At 38.6% G+C, this 17,692-nt stretch overlaps 1 long non-coding RNA gene across 1 annotated transcript; it reads left to right on the top strand.

Annotated features, from left to right (window-relative positions):
* The first annotated feature begins 1,792 nt into the window (after nt 1-1,792).
* LOC129495435 (uncharacterized) lies at nt 1,793-15,807 on the top strand. Its single transcript, XR_008661530.1, has 3 exons — nt 1,793-1,926; nt 13,886-14,010; nt 15,685-15,807. It is a non-coding gene; the product is annotated as an uncharacterized LOC129495435 (long non-coding RNA).
* Nucleotides 15,808-17,692: the final 1,885 nt, after the last annotated feature.

Raw genomic sequence — 17,692 nt, 5'->3', positions numbered from 1 at the left:
GTTTAGCAACCTGCATGTTAATCAGTCATCTGAAAATTGCAAGAAATTTCTGATTGTAAAAGAAGTACCATCTTTAAGGTATCCAAAATAAACCTTTCCCACCTGTTGGCACAATCACTGTGTATGTTTATGTCTTCAGACTAAAACTTAATTAGCAGTAACAAGTTCTGAAAACTTCCTACAGCAACCACAAGGACCAAAAACTAATTAAATCGAATAGATACAAACAGAAGAAAAGTCTTTCTTTCTTTCTTTCTTTCTTTCTTTCTTTCTTTCTTTCTTTCTTTCTTTCTTTCTTTCTGTGGCTCAGTAAATTATCTGTTGACTATGATCTGGTGAATTCAATCAAGGATACAGTTCGACCAAGAAATTCTTGTTTGGCTTTTTTTATCCAGAAAAGTGCTGTAATCTTTCCTATAACCCTGTGTGTATTCTATAAACAGTGGTTGAAAGTGTTATTTAAATAGATAACATACCCTAGGCACTTGCTCACTAAGGTGAGATGGCTTAGCCAGATGTTACCATTGTGACAAAATTTGTAAATATTACATCTCAACCTGAAATCAGTTACTTTCTCAGGCCAGTAACTGTTCCAAGATTGCACGAAAAAAGATGAAAGCACATGATGGGTAGAGTTAAAATTCCAGAATGACTGAATCCAAATTCCATTTGGGCAGAGGCAACAACTAGTTTTTGTTATTTCTTGGGAAAAAAAAAGTTTTGAATGAGTGAATTGAGAAATATATAATACAAAATGGTTAAAATCTGGACATGTATCTTTTAAAAAATATTTTGATAGGGCAGCCCGGAGGGCTCAGCAGTTTAGCGCCGCCTTCAGCCCAGGGCCTGATCCTGGAGACCCCGGATCAAGTCCCACGTCGGGCTCCCTGCGTGGAACCTGCTTCTCCCTCTGCTTATGTCTCTACCTCTCTTTCTCTCTCTGTCTCTCATGAATAAATAAATAAAATCTTTAAAAAAAACTTGTTTTTTTAAAAAATATATATGTATTGATAAAGAAACTACTTGTCATTGTTAAAATTATATTCTTCCTCAAAACAGTATCTTTTGCTATGGTAAACAATTCCTGAATATACTTATATTACTGCAGGGGTTTTAAAATTATTTTTTAGATGATATATATAAAATCAAAGTATATCTTCATTAATAATTTTACTTTGAAAATATTTTCTAGTAAGTAGAGAATGCAGTTCATTCTTCTTTGTGATCAATTATAATGTTTAGTTTTATTTAGCTTTTAATAATATGATGCAAACCTCCTTAAAATTAAAACAGGGAAAGTGTTACCACAATGAGTACTGTTTTTTTTCCCAACTCAATGGTCTCATTTACATAGTGTGATGTGCGCTTTTCTATACCCCTGCTGTGTATAACAAGTCATACAGAATATATTGGGCTTCATTAACATTGCATATTTCTGATGAATTATTAAAACTTCAATATAGTCTTGAATTTCTACTGATATTCAAAAACTATTCAATATGTACATCTGTGCTTAATGATATTGGTATAATTCCCTTGATAGTTAAACTGAGTTTTGCTCTTTGGAAATAACTACACATAACCAGTATAATAATATTCCTTGAATGGAGCTAGTTTTTGCTTTTTAAAAAAATTCTTCCAATTTTTTTAATTGAAGGATAGTTGACTTACAATACTATATTCATTTCTGGTTACAATATAGTGACTTGATACTTATATACAGTACAAAAAGATCACCATGATAGATCTAGTTACTATCTCTTTTCAGGTTCCTGGACTTGATTTCAACTTTCTAGGGATGTTCCTTCCACATCCCCAACACCAAACAATTCTTGGGTACCAGCAGTATGTCCAGGAATTCAACCGAATTCAACTCAACTCTGACACTGTCTACCTGGAGATGGCATCGGATTCCACGGGTTCAAGGTCGGTCCTACAAGACTTGTCCCCCCATCCCCACTTTAGAGGCCAGTCTCAAACCTCAGGCTGTTACCTATGCTTCTGACCAACCAGCTACAAATTCAAGGTTCCAACAACCTCCTCCTTAGGTTCCTGTCATTTGTTAGAGCAGCTCACAGAGGTCAGGGAAACACTCATGTTTCCCAGTTTAATTGAAGGATATGATAAAAGGAAGATACAAATCAACAGTCAGATGAAGAGATACACAGCACAAGTGACAGGGATTGGGTGCAGAGCTTCCCTGCCCTCTCCAGGTGAGCCACTCTCCCCATATCTCCACAGGTTCACCAACCTGGAAGCTTGCCCATCCAGTCCTCTTGGGTCTTTATGGAGGCTTCATTGCATAATTGTGATTGTTATTAGCCATTGTCTGATTCAATCTCCAGCCCTTTACTCACCCTGGAGGTCAGGGGATGAGACTGAAAGTTCTAACCTTCTAATCTCAGGGTTGGTCCTCCTGGCAACTAACCTCCATCCTTGGGTAGAGTCCAAAAGTTGCCTTATTATTAAGACATTCATTTCACCTTTATGCTCTGGGGCATTTTCAGTAACTGAATGTAGATGAAATATATGTGAGAAATATATTTTGGTCATCTGACTAAATATATATTTATTTTATTTTCTTTAAAGATGTTTCTTATTTAGTTGAGAGAAAGTGAGAGAATGAACAGACAAGGAGTAGGGGGAGAGGGACAAGCAGACTCCATGCTGGCTTGGCCTCATGACTCTGAGATCATGACCTGAGCCAAAATCAAGAATCAGATGCTTAATTGACTGAGCCACCCAGGTGCCCCAATATGTATCTCTTACAAATCATATCACATCATCTGTCATCATGCAATGTTATTTAACTATAATTGACTGTATTCCCTATGTTGTACTTTTTATCCCCATGACTTATTTATTTTATAACTGGAAATTTGTACCTCTTAATTATTATTATTATTTTTTAAGATTTTATTTACTTATTCATGAGACACACAGAGAGAGACAGAGGGAGACAGAGACACAGGCAGAGGGAGAAGCAGGCTCCATGCAGGGAGCCCCACATGGGACTCAATCCCGGGTCTCCAGGATCACACCCTGGGCTGAAGGCGGCGCTAAACCGCTGAGCCACCCAGGCTGCCCCTCTTAATTCTTTTCACTTTTGAAAAGTCTCCCTTTTGGCAACTATGAGTTTGTTGTCTGTATCTTTGAGTGTTTCTGTGTTATTTTGTTTGTTCACTTGTCTTGCTTTTTAGATTCCACATATAAGCGAAATCATATGGTATTTGTCTTTCTCTGACCTCTTTCACTTAGCATAACACTTCTAGGTGAATGGAGCTTATTTTGAAGCATTGTTTAAGTGTTTCAGTAGAATTTTATAGATACATTTATACCCAGTGGGATAGAGGTAAAAACGCACATGGCAATTGAGAGTGCCCCTTTATAGATGTGTAGAGAATAGGGATAGTTACTAGAGGTGTTAACACTTTGAAAGATCTTATCATTATATCCTAGCAGGAACCACTGAATAGATCTTTCTGAAAATCTGAAGGAGACATGGGTTATAAATTAAAGATTCAGGAGGATAAAGTATTGACCATTAACTGATAATTCAGGATAGTTTCCCCATTCAAAGAAGAAATGTCTGTTACTCCTTTTGAGACTGACTCTTAAGTTTCACCTGGAATAGAATTCCAGTTTGTCACACATAGAAATAAAAACTGGTCTTTGTATCTTCAGTTCATATGTAGTTCTGACGTCAGTGGGGAATTGCCACCTGTTTTCCAGTAATAATGACACAAAACAAATTATCTAACTACGTTGGACAGGGTTGCGGTGACAGTTACTAAGTCATTGGCCCTTAGCTCCAAACCATCCCCTCTGCTAGGCTTTGTGACGGGGGGCTGGGTGTCTGCAAACCACATATCTGCTCTGCCAACTGGTTCCCTGTGGGTTATGCCCATGAGGAGGCCTGGAGGGAGGATGCAGGGCTAGAGAGGAGGGCTTCTCCTTCCTGGGGACTTCTAGACAGGAAGCTGTGAGCAACCCCCAAGCCCTGTTTCTTCACTCCAGCAGCAGAAGCTGATTCCTGGGGCAGAAGGTGAATCCATTTTGCAGGTTTTATAACCCATGAAGAACTAAAATCAAAGTACTACCTTGGGGCATTGGGGTGGCTCAGTCAGTAGAACATGTGACTCTTGATCTCAGGGTCATGAGTTTGAGCTCCATGTTGGGGTATAGAGCTTATTATTTTTTTTTCTTTTTTATAAATTATTTTGTATTGGTGTTCAAAGTTCCAACATAAAGATTAACACCCAGTGTTCATCCCGTCAAGTGTCCCCTCCGTGCCGTCTCCCATTCACCCCCACCCCCGCCCTCCTCCTGCCACCACCCCTAGATCATTTCCCAGTGTTAGAAGTCTTTATGTTCTGTGTCCCTTTCTGATATCTCCCACAAATTTCTTCTCCTTCCCTTTATTCCCCTTCACTATTTTTTCATATTTCCCAAATGATGTGAGAACATACACTGTTTGTCTTCTCCCGATTGATTATTCACTCAGCTTAATACCCTCCAGTCCATCCAGTTGAAAGCAAATGGTGGGTTTTTGTTGTTTCTAAGGGTGAGTATATTCCATTGTATACATAAACCCACATCTTCTTTAGCATTCATCTTTCGTGGCCACGAGCTCCTTCCACAGTTTGGCTTATTGTGGACATGGTGCTTAGATAACATCGGGGTGCAGGTGCCTGGCGTTTCATTGCATCTGAATCTTCGGAGGGTTAATCCCTACAGTGCTATTGCTGGGTCGTAGGGCAGGTCATTTTTAAGTCTTTGAGGACTCCACACAGTTTTCCAGATGGCTGCACCAGTTCACATTCCCACCACAGTGTATGAGGGTTCCCTTTCTCGATCCTCTCCAACATTTGTTGTTCCTGCCTATTTATTTTTTCCCTTCTCACTGGTGTGAGGTGGTATCTCATTGTGGTTTTGATTTGAAATTTCACTGATGGCAAGTGGTGGCCAGAGCATTTTCTCATGTGCATGTTGGCCATGTCTATGTCTTCCTCTGTGAGATTTATCTTCATGTCTTTTGCCCATTTATGATGGCTTGATGTTTCTTTGGTGTTGAGTTAATAAGTTCTTAGATTTTGGAACTAGCCCTTTATTGATATGTTATTTGCCAAATATCTTCTCCCATTTGTAGGTTGTCTTTGAGTTTGGTTGACTGTATCCTTTGCTGTGGCAAATGTCTTATCTTGATGAAGTCCCAATAGGTTCATTTTTGCTTTTGATTCTTTTGTTTTTGTGGATGTATCTTGCAAGAGGTTTACTGTGGCAAGTTCAAACAAGGGTGTTGCTGTGTTCTACTCTAGGATTTTGATGGAGTCTGTCTCAATTTAAATATTTCATCCATTTTGAGTTTATCTTTGTGTATGGTAGCAAGAGTGTGGTTAGTTTTATTCTTATGGTGGATGACCAATTTTCCAGCACCTTTATGAAGAGAGTGTCTTTTTCCAGTGATGTTTTCCTCCTTTGTTGAATATTAGTTGTCATAAGTTCTGGGTCATTTTGGATTCTCTATTCTGTTCCATTGTCTATGTGTCTGTTTTTGTGCCAGTACTCACACTGTCTTGATGACCAGCTTTGTAGTACAACTGAATTGGGGGGGGCCATTGTGATGGCCCCGCTATGGGTTTTCTTTTTAAATTCCCCTGGTATTCGGGTCTTTTCTGATTCCACACAAATCTTAAAATAATTTGTTCTAAGTCTCTGAAAAAGTCCATGGTATTTTGATAGGGATTGCATTGAACGTGTAAATTGCCCTGGGTAGCATTGACATTTCACAATATTAATTCTGCCAATCCAGAGCATGGAATATTTTTCCATCTCTTTGTGTCTTCCTCCAATTTCTTTCAGATGTGTTTCTATAGTTTTTGGGTATAGATCCTTTACCTCTATTGGTTAGGTTTATTCCTAGGTAATCTTATGCGTTTGGGTTGCATTGTAAATGGGGATTGATCCTTTAATTTCTCTTTCTTTCAGTCTCATTGTTAGTGTATGGAATGCATTGATTTCGGGCATTGATTTTGTATCCTGCACGCTACCAAAATTGCTGTATGAGTTCTATCTAATCTTGGGGTGGTGGCTTTTGGGTTTTCTATGTAGAGTTATGTCATCGGGATGAGGAGAGTTTGACTTCTTCTATCCCATTTGAATGCCTTTAATGTCTTTTTGTTGTCTGATTGCTGAGGGCTAGGACTTCAATACTATGTTGAATAGCAGTGGTGAGAGTGGACATCCCTGTCTGGTTCCTGATCTTAGGGGAAAGGCTCCAGTGCTGCCCCATTGAGATGAGATTTGTGTGGCTTTTCGTAGATGGCTTTTAGATATCGAGGAAAGTTTCCTCTATCCCTAATCTGTAGAGTTTTGTTCAGGAAATGGATGCTGTATTTGTCAAATGCTTTCTCTGCATCTATTGAGAGGAGCAGATGGTTCTTGGTTTTAGTTTTTCTCTTGCGATCATGTTTGAATCACATTGATTGTTTTCGGGATGTGTTGATCCAGACTTGCATCGGGGATAAATCTTACTTGGTCATGGTGAATAATTTTCTTAATGTGTTGTTGGATCTATTGGCTGTACTTGTTGAGAATTTTTGCATCCATGTTCATCAGGGATATGGTCTGTTAATTTCCTTTTGGTGGGGTCTTGTCTGGTTTTGGAATAAGGTGATGTGGCTATAGAATGAATTTGGGGGGAAAGTACCTCCATTCTTTTCTTATCTTTCCAAACAGCTTTAGTAGAATTAGGTATGTTTTCTTCTTTAAACGTTTGATAGAATTCCCCTGGGAAGACCATATGGCCCTGGAATCTTGTGTCTTGGGAGGTTTTGATGACGTCTTCTAATGTTCCCCCTGAGTTATTGGCATGTTCGGTTTTCTATTTCTTCTGCTCTGTTTTTGTAGTTTGTGGCTTTCCAGGAATGCGTCATTTCTTTCTAGATTGCCTTAATTTATTGGCGTAGAGCTGTTTCATAATATGTTTTAAAAATCGTTTGTTTTTCTAGGTGTTGGTAGTGATCTTCCTTTTCTCATGATTTTTATTAATTTGAGTCTTCTCTCTCTTCTTTTTATAAGGTTGGTTAATGGTGTATCTATTTTCTTAATTTTCATAGAACCAACTCCTGGTTCTATTGATCTGTTCACAGTTTTTGGCTCAAATTTCGTTGAGTTCTGCTCGAATTTTAATTAACTCATTCTTCTTCTGTGGGCGTGGGTCTATTTGCTGCTTCTTCTCTAGCTCCTTTATGTGTAAGGTTAGCTTTTTTTTTTTTTTTTTTGTATTTTGAGTTCTTTCTGTTTTTGAATGGATGTTGTATTGCGATGTATTTCCCCCTCAGGACTGCTTTTGCTGCATTCCCAAAGATTTGTGAACAGTTGTATCTTCATTCTCATTAGTTTCCATGACTCTTTTAATTCTTCCTTAATTTCTGGTTGACCCTTTTATCGTTAGCAGGATGGTCCTTAACCTCCACGTGTTTGAGGTCCTTCCTAACTCTTCTTGTGAATTGAGTTCTAATTTCAAGGCGTTATGGTCTGAGACTATGAGGGACGATCCCAATCTTTTGGTATCGGTTCAGACCCGATTTGTGTCCCAGTATGTGGTCTATTCTGGAAAAAAGTTCCATGTGCACTTGAGAAGAATGTGTTATTCAGTTGAGTTTGTGGGTGTAAAGTTCTGTAGATATCTGTGAAATCTTATAGGTCCAGTGTATCATTTAATGCTTCTCGTTTCTTTGGAGATGTTGTGTTTAGAAGACCTATCAGGGTAGAGAGAGCTAGATTGAAGTCACAAAGTATATGTGTATTATTATCTAAGTATTCTTTCTTTGGTAATAAATTGTTTAAGTATTTGGCAGCTCCACATTCGGGGCATTATATGAGGATTGTTAAGTCTCTTGTTGGATAGACCTTTATGTATGATATAGTGTCCCTCTTGTCTTCACTAGGTCTTCGGAGTGAATTTTAGTTTATTGATATAAGGATGGCTACCGGATTTCTTTGAGAACCTTTGAATGTGGAATTGGTTCTACAAACTTTTATTTCTCAGGTTGTAGGTGTCCTTCTGTCTAAAAATGATTCTTTGTAGACAGCAAATAGACTGGGGTCCTGCTTTTTTATTCAGTCTGAAAATCCCTGCGCCTTTTGAATGGGGTCATTTAAGCCCGTTCAGTTCAGAGTTTCTATTGACAGATATGAGTTTAAGTGTATCCATGCTATCTATTTAGTCCTTGTTTTTGTGGATTGTTCACTGAACTTTTCTTACAGGGGTATTTTAAGAGTCCCTTAAAATTTCTTGCCAGAGTGGTTTGGTGGTCAATATTCTTCAGTTCCTGCCTGTCTTGGGCTCTTTATTTCCTTCATTTTGAATGAGAGCCTTGTGGATAAGTTTCTTGGTTGCATGTTCTTCTAATTTTGGACCCTGAATTTATCCTGACAGCCCTTTCTGGCTGCACGGTCTTTAGAGCTTACTAAAGAAAAGTGCCACCTTAAGAGACACCAGCTCAGAAAAGTTGGGGTTCCAGTGTCATGGGGCACCATCTTCTCAGAGGTCTGGGATTCAATTCTCCAAGTTTCTCTTTAGTCCCCCCAAAAGGAAAGGACCATTTTCTTCCCGAAGTTTTATTACCTCCCTGGTGCTTTAGTGTTTCCTGTTACTTTCAGACCTTCAAAACATAGTTAATAATTCTTTGTATCTAGTTATTGATCCTTTATGTTAAATTGTCTGTTAAAATAACTTGTCATTTCTGTCTCTTCACTGTTGCAGTTGTATTAGGAGGCAAGGGATGAAAATAGCTCAATTATAACAATCAGTCAACAGATAGGGCTAGTATTTTACAAAGGTTCACATTTGCTTGGAAGATCAAATGGCTAAAATTTATAATATTCTGTAAGGAGAGAGTAATATGAGAATGCCCTAAAAATTGACTAAACCCAGTAATTTTTCTCAATCTTTATAATGTGAGTTTGTTGTATTATTGATGAAATATTTAATTCCATAACAGAAGACCGGAAAGACAAATGGTGTATTAGTCAGGGTTTTCCAGAGAAACAGAGCCAATAGGAGTTGGCTCATGTAGTTACAAACTGCTGTCTGAAAGCTGGAGAACCAGGAAAGCCACTGATACAATTCAGTCTGGACCCAAAGGTCTGAGAATGGGGGGGGGGGGGTGTAAGGCTCAGTCTGAGTCTGAAAGCCCAAGAACCAGGAGCACAGGTATTGATATCTGAAGGCAGAAGAGGGATGTCCCAGCTAAGCAGAGAGAGCAAATCCACTCTTCCTCTACCTTTTCTATGCTATTCTATTTCTATTCTGGCCCTCAAGGAATTGAATGAATGATGCCACCTCACTGATGATGGTGGATCTTTTTTATACTGAGTCAACAGACTTAAATGCTCATCTTTTCCAGAGACAGTCTTGCAGACACATTCAGGTATAATGTTTTACCAGCCATCAGGGCATCCTTTAGCCTAGTTAAGTTGACACATAAAATTAACCATCACAGATGGGATGGATGAAACTCGTGTTAAGCATAACTAATATATAAGCTAATAGCTTGTGAGTTATAGATAAAATTCATAAGATGTGCTAAAGATAGAAAATGAGTAAAGAAGTAGCTTGAAAAACATGAGCAGAGTTCACCAGATATGTTAAATATAGGTAATATATTAGTAACATTCAAGACATATTATATATATGATAAATAAGATGAAAGAAGCAAAAGTGTTTGTTTATGGAAAGAAAAATATGAGGCAGCCAAGTCATAAGGTATAGATCCTGTCACTTCTGGGTTGACAGTTAATCATCCTTAAGTTGGCCACTCATTTGGACTCATTGTGGCCCCATGGTGCTTGGGTTAAGAAAGGCAGACAAAACCATGGCTCTTCAGCAGGCCAGCTGGCCATGTACAGCTGATGCCAGAAGTACTTGCCCTGCCTTCCAAAGGAGCCAGTGCTTGTTATTTATTGATCCTAGGCACTTCTGACTTAACTTCTCAACCTCAACTCTGGTACCTGTGACAGAATGAGGGAGGTAGTGGGGAGAGGGATGGAGGAATAGAGGGAGGGGGAGGAGGGGAGGAGGAAGAGGAAGAGGAAGAGGAAGAGGAAGAGGAGAGAGAGAGAGAGACAAGGGAATCCCAAGATTCAAGAATCAGGGAGGATCATCTTTCACCTCTCTTGTACTCTATGCTAAGTTGAACTATTCTGTCTCCCCCCACACAGTGTCTCACTGTGTGTTTGGAATTAATTAATAACCATCTGATTTAGCATCTTAATTGTGTCTGTGGTCCTTTCTGTTCAGTGAACTTTAGGATCAACTTTGTCTACTTCTGTGGAAAGGGCAGCGGGATTTCATGAAGGATTGTGTTGCATCTATTGCTCAGTTTGGGAGTATCGCCATCTTAATGATACGGAGTCTTCCAATTCATGACACAGGATGTCTTTCCGTTTATTTAGGTCTTAAAAATATTTTTTCAATTGTGTTTTGTAATTTTCAGACTATAAGTCTTACATTTATTTTGTTAAATTGATTCCTAAATATTTTTTGATGACATTATAAATAATAAACAATTAGTGGGAATGTTGTGTGACTATTAACTTGCAATTTAGAAAGTATGGTATATATAATAACAGAAGTCATTGTTGGAAGTAGGGCATAATAGCATTGGAAGATGATTTTTATTTAAGGAAAAAAATAAGAATACCAAATCATTTTCACTATAAAACTATGACTCTGTGCCCCAAATAAGCAAAGACACCTGTAGAAGTCCTAAAGTAAAAGTGCAACGTAATTTTTCTTTTTCCACCTTTTTATAATTTCAAACATGTCTTTAACAACAATGACTACTTCTACTGTGAAAACTCTGAATATATGATTTTTAAAAATCCAGACCTTGAATTATTTTGGTAGTTAAAATAGCCAGATTGGATTATTTATGATGCATCCTCTTTGAGAACTTATTGTATGTTTATTCTTATGATGTTAAAAATAAAATTGCTGTATTTGATGTCAAATGGACACCGGTCAATCATGTAATTTTTTTTGCAACTTCTCATGCAAGCAGCTCATATAATATTCATTTATATGATGTTAAATGCAAATCATGTCTATATTCTACTTATCAGTTTTTTTGCCATATAGATTTTAATATCTTTTTAAGTCCCCATTAAAATTTATTCATGATATACATTATTATATACAGTCCTCAGATAGCTCACTAGTCAGTATACAATTTTTTTTAAAGATTTTATTTATTTATTCATGAGAGAGAGAGAGAGAGGAGAGAGAGCAGAGACACAGGCCGAGGGAGAAGCAGGCTCCATGCAGGGACTCCATCCCGGGTCCCCAGGATCAGGCCCTGGACTGAAGGTGGCGCTAAACCGCTGAGCCACCCGGGCTGCCCCTAGTCAGTATATAATTAAAAAATGATAATGGCAGAAAACTGTACATTTGACATCACAGGAAAACAATTTTTATTTCTCCTTGGGTAAATAATTCAAATTGACAGGTGATTGTCAGAACAGTCTCATTCTTATGCCTCAGACCTTCTGCATGCTCATTTCACAGTTATAAGAAAAAACAAAGCAGCATGTCTTGTATTTGCTGTCTACATTGCCTGAAAGAGGAAGATTAATAGTCATGTATAGTAAAAAGAGCTGTTGCTGGAATCTTCCACATTTGTAAAACATGTCTCTCCCCATCACTAAGTGGATCCTCTGAACTGACACTGTGGAGAGTCGAAACATATGGGAGACTGAGCTGCCACCTTCCTCCTTCCATGAATGCCATTTCTTTCTAGCTAATTGGAATAGGCTCTGCTGCTGACTACTGCCTTGTGCTAGAAAGACTGTGCCCCACCATTTAATTAGTTGATAATTCTACTCTACTAATTTAACTAACACTTCTTTTGAGCATTGTGTCACCTGGCACAACATTTTTGAGACTTAGTACAAGAGTGCAAAGCTTCTGGGCAGTGTGCTTTCATTTGCTGAGCCGTTATGGCACCTTCATTCTTTGATTGAACTATTCTTTTCTTTGGTATTGTGAGGTTTTCAGCCAAACCTATTGATGTGTGCTCATTAAGACCAGTTGTCTACAAAGCACCTGCTTTCCTGAGAAAGGATCTTATTACTAACACAGAGCTGGTTCCCGCCAAGAAGAGGGCTTAAATTTCTTTGGCCGCCTTGATGCCTTATTAGACTGCCTGTTTGGTATTTGTAGTCATTGGGCTAAGCCCAAATTTCTTCCTTCTCCTTTTGTTCTGGGAAGGTTCCTGCTGCAAATCACTCTCCGTCCTCCCTGGGGTAGCTGGACTGTGCTGTGCCCAGCCCTGCAGCTAGATCCTTCTGTGATATGAGTACAATGGTTCTAGTTCCTGTCACCTTCTCAGGGGAGTCATTTAAACCCAAGGCCATCCAAAAAGTTACAGCCAGCACCTGCCCCCTGCCCCCCATGGCTGTACCCTTCCTCTGCTTCTATTTTGGTCTCCCTCATCCCTCCCTCCCTCGGGAAAGGACACCCACTGGAATCACGAAAGGCAGGACCAGCAGAGCCAGTTGCCCTATAAGCCATTCCTTTGTTCTGAGGACAGCTAGTTCCAAGCAGAGCTCTCTTAAAAATGGAAACACTCTCAAAGGGGAAGTCACTTGAAACTCAAAATGCCTCTGTGAAAAGGAGAAGCAGGATCTACTGTAACTATCTCTGTTACCTTGGGCTTGAAGCCATGTTTCTTCTACTGTCAGTTTCCTCATCTGAGAAAGGTGAGCGTGAACTGGATCCATTTCTTTAGTTTCTGGGGGTTCAGAGAATGCTTTGGGATCCAATGAAAGCCATGGACTTTCACATGTGGGAGTTAAACAAAAATTATAAAAAAGCTAGGGATTGAGTGGCACTCTGGAGACCTGTGGCCACTGGCTTAAAATAAAACATGAATAAGCAAACAAACTAAACCATGAACTCAGTATCTAAATTCATTTTGAAGTGTTACATTCTGCAATTCCAATCTCCCCTTCCACGTTCCTGATGTGGGTTGGATGTCCCTCTGCACTGATATGTCCTCATGCCTCATTTCTTATTACTTAACTGTAAAGGGTCACCTTTGGACAAGATCATGAAACCGTGTGAGACATGATAGGATCCTATCATTGGCCATTTCTTCTCACTTTTCCAACTTATCTCTCTTTTTAAAAATTTATCTTTAAAACTGTAGTAAATTATACATTAATAAAGTATACCGAGTTAATAGTTTTTAAGTGTGTAGCTCAGTGGCATGAGCACATTCATATTGTTGTCCAATCATCATACTACCCGGCCCGCAGAACTTTATCATCTTCCTAATTTGAAGCTCTGTACCCATTCAACAGAACTGCTCCTTCCCCCAGCTCCTGGCAACCACCATTCTGCTTTCTGCCTCTGTAAATTTGATAGCTCTTATAAGTGGAGTCATACAGTGTTCATTCTGTCTCTGCTTTAGTTTACATATAATATCCTCAAGTGTCAGCCAGCCACGTGTTAGAATTCCATTTCTTTTCAGGGATAAATACTTTTTCATTGTAGATATGAGCCACATTTTGTTCATCTCACTCATCCATTCATGGACCTTTGGGTTGCTTCTGCATTTGGCTATTTGAATAATGTTGGGATGAACAAGTGTGTACAAATATCTATTTGAGCTCTAGCTTTTTATTTGGGGTATGTGTCCAGAAGCAGAATTGGTAATTGAATGTCTAATTTTTTGAGGAATGGCCATATGTTTTCTGTACCATTTTGCAGTCCCACCAAACAATGTACAAGGCTTCCAATTTCTCTACATTTTGCCAAAGCTTGTTATTTTCTGCGCTTTTGCTTTGTTTTGTTTTAATGATTTTATTTATTTGACAGAGAAAGAGAGAGTACACAAGCAGGAGGAGGGGCAGACAGAGAGGGAGAAGCAGATTCCTCGATGAGCAGGGAGCCCAATGCGGGGCCTGGATCCCAGGATCCTGGAATCATGACCTGAGCCAAAGGTAGATGCTTAACTGACTGAGCCACCCAGGTACCCCTGTTTTGTTTTTGAAAATGGCCATCATAATGGGTTTGAGGAGACATATCATTGTGGTTTCAACTCGAATTTCCCTAATTGATCAGTTTTTTGAGCATCTTTTCATGTGCTTATTTGCCATTTGTATTTCTGCTTGGAGAAATGCCTACTCAAGTTCTTCCTCCCTTTTTAACTCATACAGTCACAGTTTTTTTTCTGTGCTTCTCCCACTTTCCTCTTCTCCTAGATATTTGCTTATAGTCTGTGGTGCTAAGGAACATAATTTAGTTTTGTGGTAGATTTTAGTGGAAAAGTGTAAAAATTGCTTAGTTTTCTCTTATTTACTACTATTGTTATTGCATTTATGTTCTTAAAATGAGTCTCAAAAATAAGCATCAGAAGAAACTTGCCTACTGTCAATTAAAAAAGGAGTCTCATCACTTACCCATGTATCAATGCAGTCATATTTTGAAGACTCCATGTATCTATCAGATTAGCTTAATTATTTCCATCGATACCATTTCACGGTATCAGTGAAATTTAAACTAATATTTGGATCATTAATTAATAAATAGATTCTTTCCAAAATATTATACCATGACACAACATTGAAAGACAAAAGACAAAAACCATGGTTCTATGGCAGGCAATGTAATGAAATACAGGAAAAACTGATAATCCTCTACTTAGAGGATTAATAGAAATCCTCCAGCAACTTATAAGATACTCAGGAATAAATGACATTTAAAGTACGTAAAGCAAAAAAAATTGGAGACAACCCTAAAGCAGAACATAATATAACTTTCTGTCTTTGGATACATTTATCAGAAAGTGAGTGAGAAGGAAAACATTCCTTGTCTTTTGAGATAAAACATATACTAGAATGGCCACTTGGACTCTGAAATGGAGGGCACACGTTGAGGTCCTACACATCTGATTGTCTGCTGATGTCTTGACCTTTAGTAGAGAGAAATAAATGTCTGTCTTTCCTAAGCCACAGATAGTTTGGACTCTGTTAAAGTAGCTGAGCCAGTATCCTAACCAATAGAAAGCTACTTTACACCATATGAAAGATAAAGTTCTCTGTGAATGAGAAGCCCAAATGGAAAAAGCTAAGCCATAACACTAACAAAACAAGGAAAGGAATATGTTTTGGAACTTGATGGAGATAAAGCATTTTAAAATTTTTATTTATTTGAGAGAGAAAGTGAGAGAAAGACTGGAGAAGAGGGAGAGAGAGAATCTCACAGACTCCCTGCTGAGTGTGGTACCCGACACAGGGCTCGTTCTCACAACCCTGAGGCCATGACCTGGGCTAAAACCCAGAGTCAGATGCTTAACTGACTGAGCCACCCACGTGCCCTGCAAGGGTTTTAAATAAAATACAAAAAAAAAATACCATTCATGAGAGCTAAAAATGAGAGATTTGACTCCACAATAGTAAGGATTTTTGTTGAATGAAGGACACCATAGAAAAAGTGACAAATTAAAAAGTAAGAAGATACTTTTAATATGGAAAAGTAAAGCATGGGTCAGAAACTAGAATATACAAGGAACTCTAGTGAGTCAACAAGAAAAACGGAACTGTATATTTTCTGTGTGCTGCTGTAATGACCATGAACTTGCTGGCTTAAAACAACAAAAGTTTTTTATTTCACAGCTTGCAGGTCAGAAGTCTGACAAGAGTCTCCCTGGGCTAAAATCAAGCTGTCTGCAGGATTATGTCCTGTCTGCAGACTCTAGAAGAAAATCCATTTCTTGCCTTTTCCCAGTTCTGGAGCTGCCAGCATTCCATAGCCTCTTTCTCCTAGTCTTCAATGCCAGTGACAGCAAGTAAAACTCACACTGCCTCACTGTGACCTCCTTTTTTTGTCTTTTTTTTCCTACCTTTAAAGCCCCTTATGATTATTACACTGAGCCCACTCAGGTAGTTAATCTCCCCATTTTAAACTCAGCTGATTAGCAACCTTAATTCCATCTGCAACTTTAATTCTCCTTTGCCATGAAAGAAAGAGAGTCATAGGTTCTGGGGATTAGGCTGTGGACATCTTTTGGGGGAACTATTACTCTGCCAACCACGTGCACATCAGAACAACAGACAAAACATATGAATTCCCAGAGCAGGGAAACACTTGTGATTAACAAATTATGGTCATGGTGGGTGGGGGGATGGGGTAACTGGGTGACGGGACTGAGGAGGGCACTTGATGGGATGAGCACTGGGTGTTACAATATATGTTGGCAAATCGAACTTCAATAAAAAATATATATATAATATAAATAAATAAGTAAATAAAAAAATTATGGTCAGAATAAACTACCAGTACCATGATTTTAAGTGTCATCTGGAAGTACATTCATTTTTCAATCAGAATACTTACTAAGCAGATAACATGGGTCAATTCCCGTGGAAAAGCCAAGATGGAAAAGTCCTCAAGTGGTCAGCCAAAGGTCCCTTTGAGACCCAGTCTGTCCTAGCCATCTCAGGTGTCCTAAAATACTATCAGTAGAGTGTATCGATTGTAGAGACGTGCTGCATGAGAAGATGTTCTTTAGAATTCCAAGACTTCTGTCTTCATTTCAGAGTCAACATGACATGGTGTTTAATCTGTCTGATTGCTGTGTAAGGTTACCTTCACAAATTAGGAGAGGGCCAAAGCATTTTTTTTAAAGAAATTACCAGTGTTAGCTGTGGACTGCCTTTTTGCCTTAACTGTTACCCTGCTTTCCCTTAGAGATACGTAACTTAATGGGGCCAGCACTGAAAAAGCCCCCAGTTTCAAAATGCATTCTGTAGAAGTGACAAGAATCAGTATTTTATTTACAGATCCAGGACACATCCAGCACAGCTCTATCACCAGCCAGAGCAGGACTGAAAGTCAGGGTCATTTTTGGAACTTTAATTAAATAGATTACATTCTGTAGGGGCACAAATTGAGGCCATTACCATTAATGTTGAGTTGAGAGAGGTCACAAACACAGGCACCACTTGAAGATCACAGGAAAATATATCTTTGTGCTGGATCTCTGAAGAGTTGGCTTTTATTTTTTCCCCCTGGAAGTAACGCTTGCCCAGAGTCATATATCTGACCATATGAATGAAAATATATGACTTTATAAATTGAAAATATACTTAAACATAATAACAATATTACTTTGAACTTCCACTGCACTCTTCATGCAAGGATTTCTCCATCATTAGCTAATTAAATCCCACAGTGTGGAAATGAAAGTATATACTTACCTCATTTCACCAAAGGGAACGCTTTTGAACAGTTAAATGACAGTGAGCAGTTACCCCAATGGGAAGGTAGTAGAGGAATGGGGGCAGAAATGTCTTGCTGAATAATGTATATATCAGGAAGGAAACTCAACGATTCACACCAAGGCCATCCATCCTATCTATCACTTTAGAAGACTGAATCTAAATGTCACCAGATATATGGAAAATACTTCTCTCACAAATTCTCTGGAAAGGACACTGTGATTCTCCTTACCAAGCAATCTTGGTGTCTTTACAGATTCAGTTCTTTATAAAATAAGTTATCTTTAATGTACAAGGATATTTATTGCAGCATTGTTAGTAAAAGTAAAAGAACTAGAAACAAAACAAACATCCTCTGATAAGGAGGATGGCAAAAAAAATTACAGTACATTCTAGCATGAAA

The sequence above is a fragment of the Nyctereutes procyonoides genome, unplaced genomic scaffold, assembly GCF_905146905.1.
Source record: "Nyctereutes procyonoides isolate TBG_1078 unplaced genomic scaffold, NYPRO_anot_genome, whole genome shotgun sequence".
In the NCBI taxonomy this organism is placed as follows: Eukaryota; Metazoa; Chordata; class Mammalia; order Carnivora; family Canidae; genus Nyctereutes; species Nyctereutes procyonoides.
The sequence above is the reverse complement of the archived record's forward strand: the minus strand, read 5'-3'. Positions and strand labels throughout refer to the sequence as shown.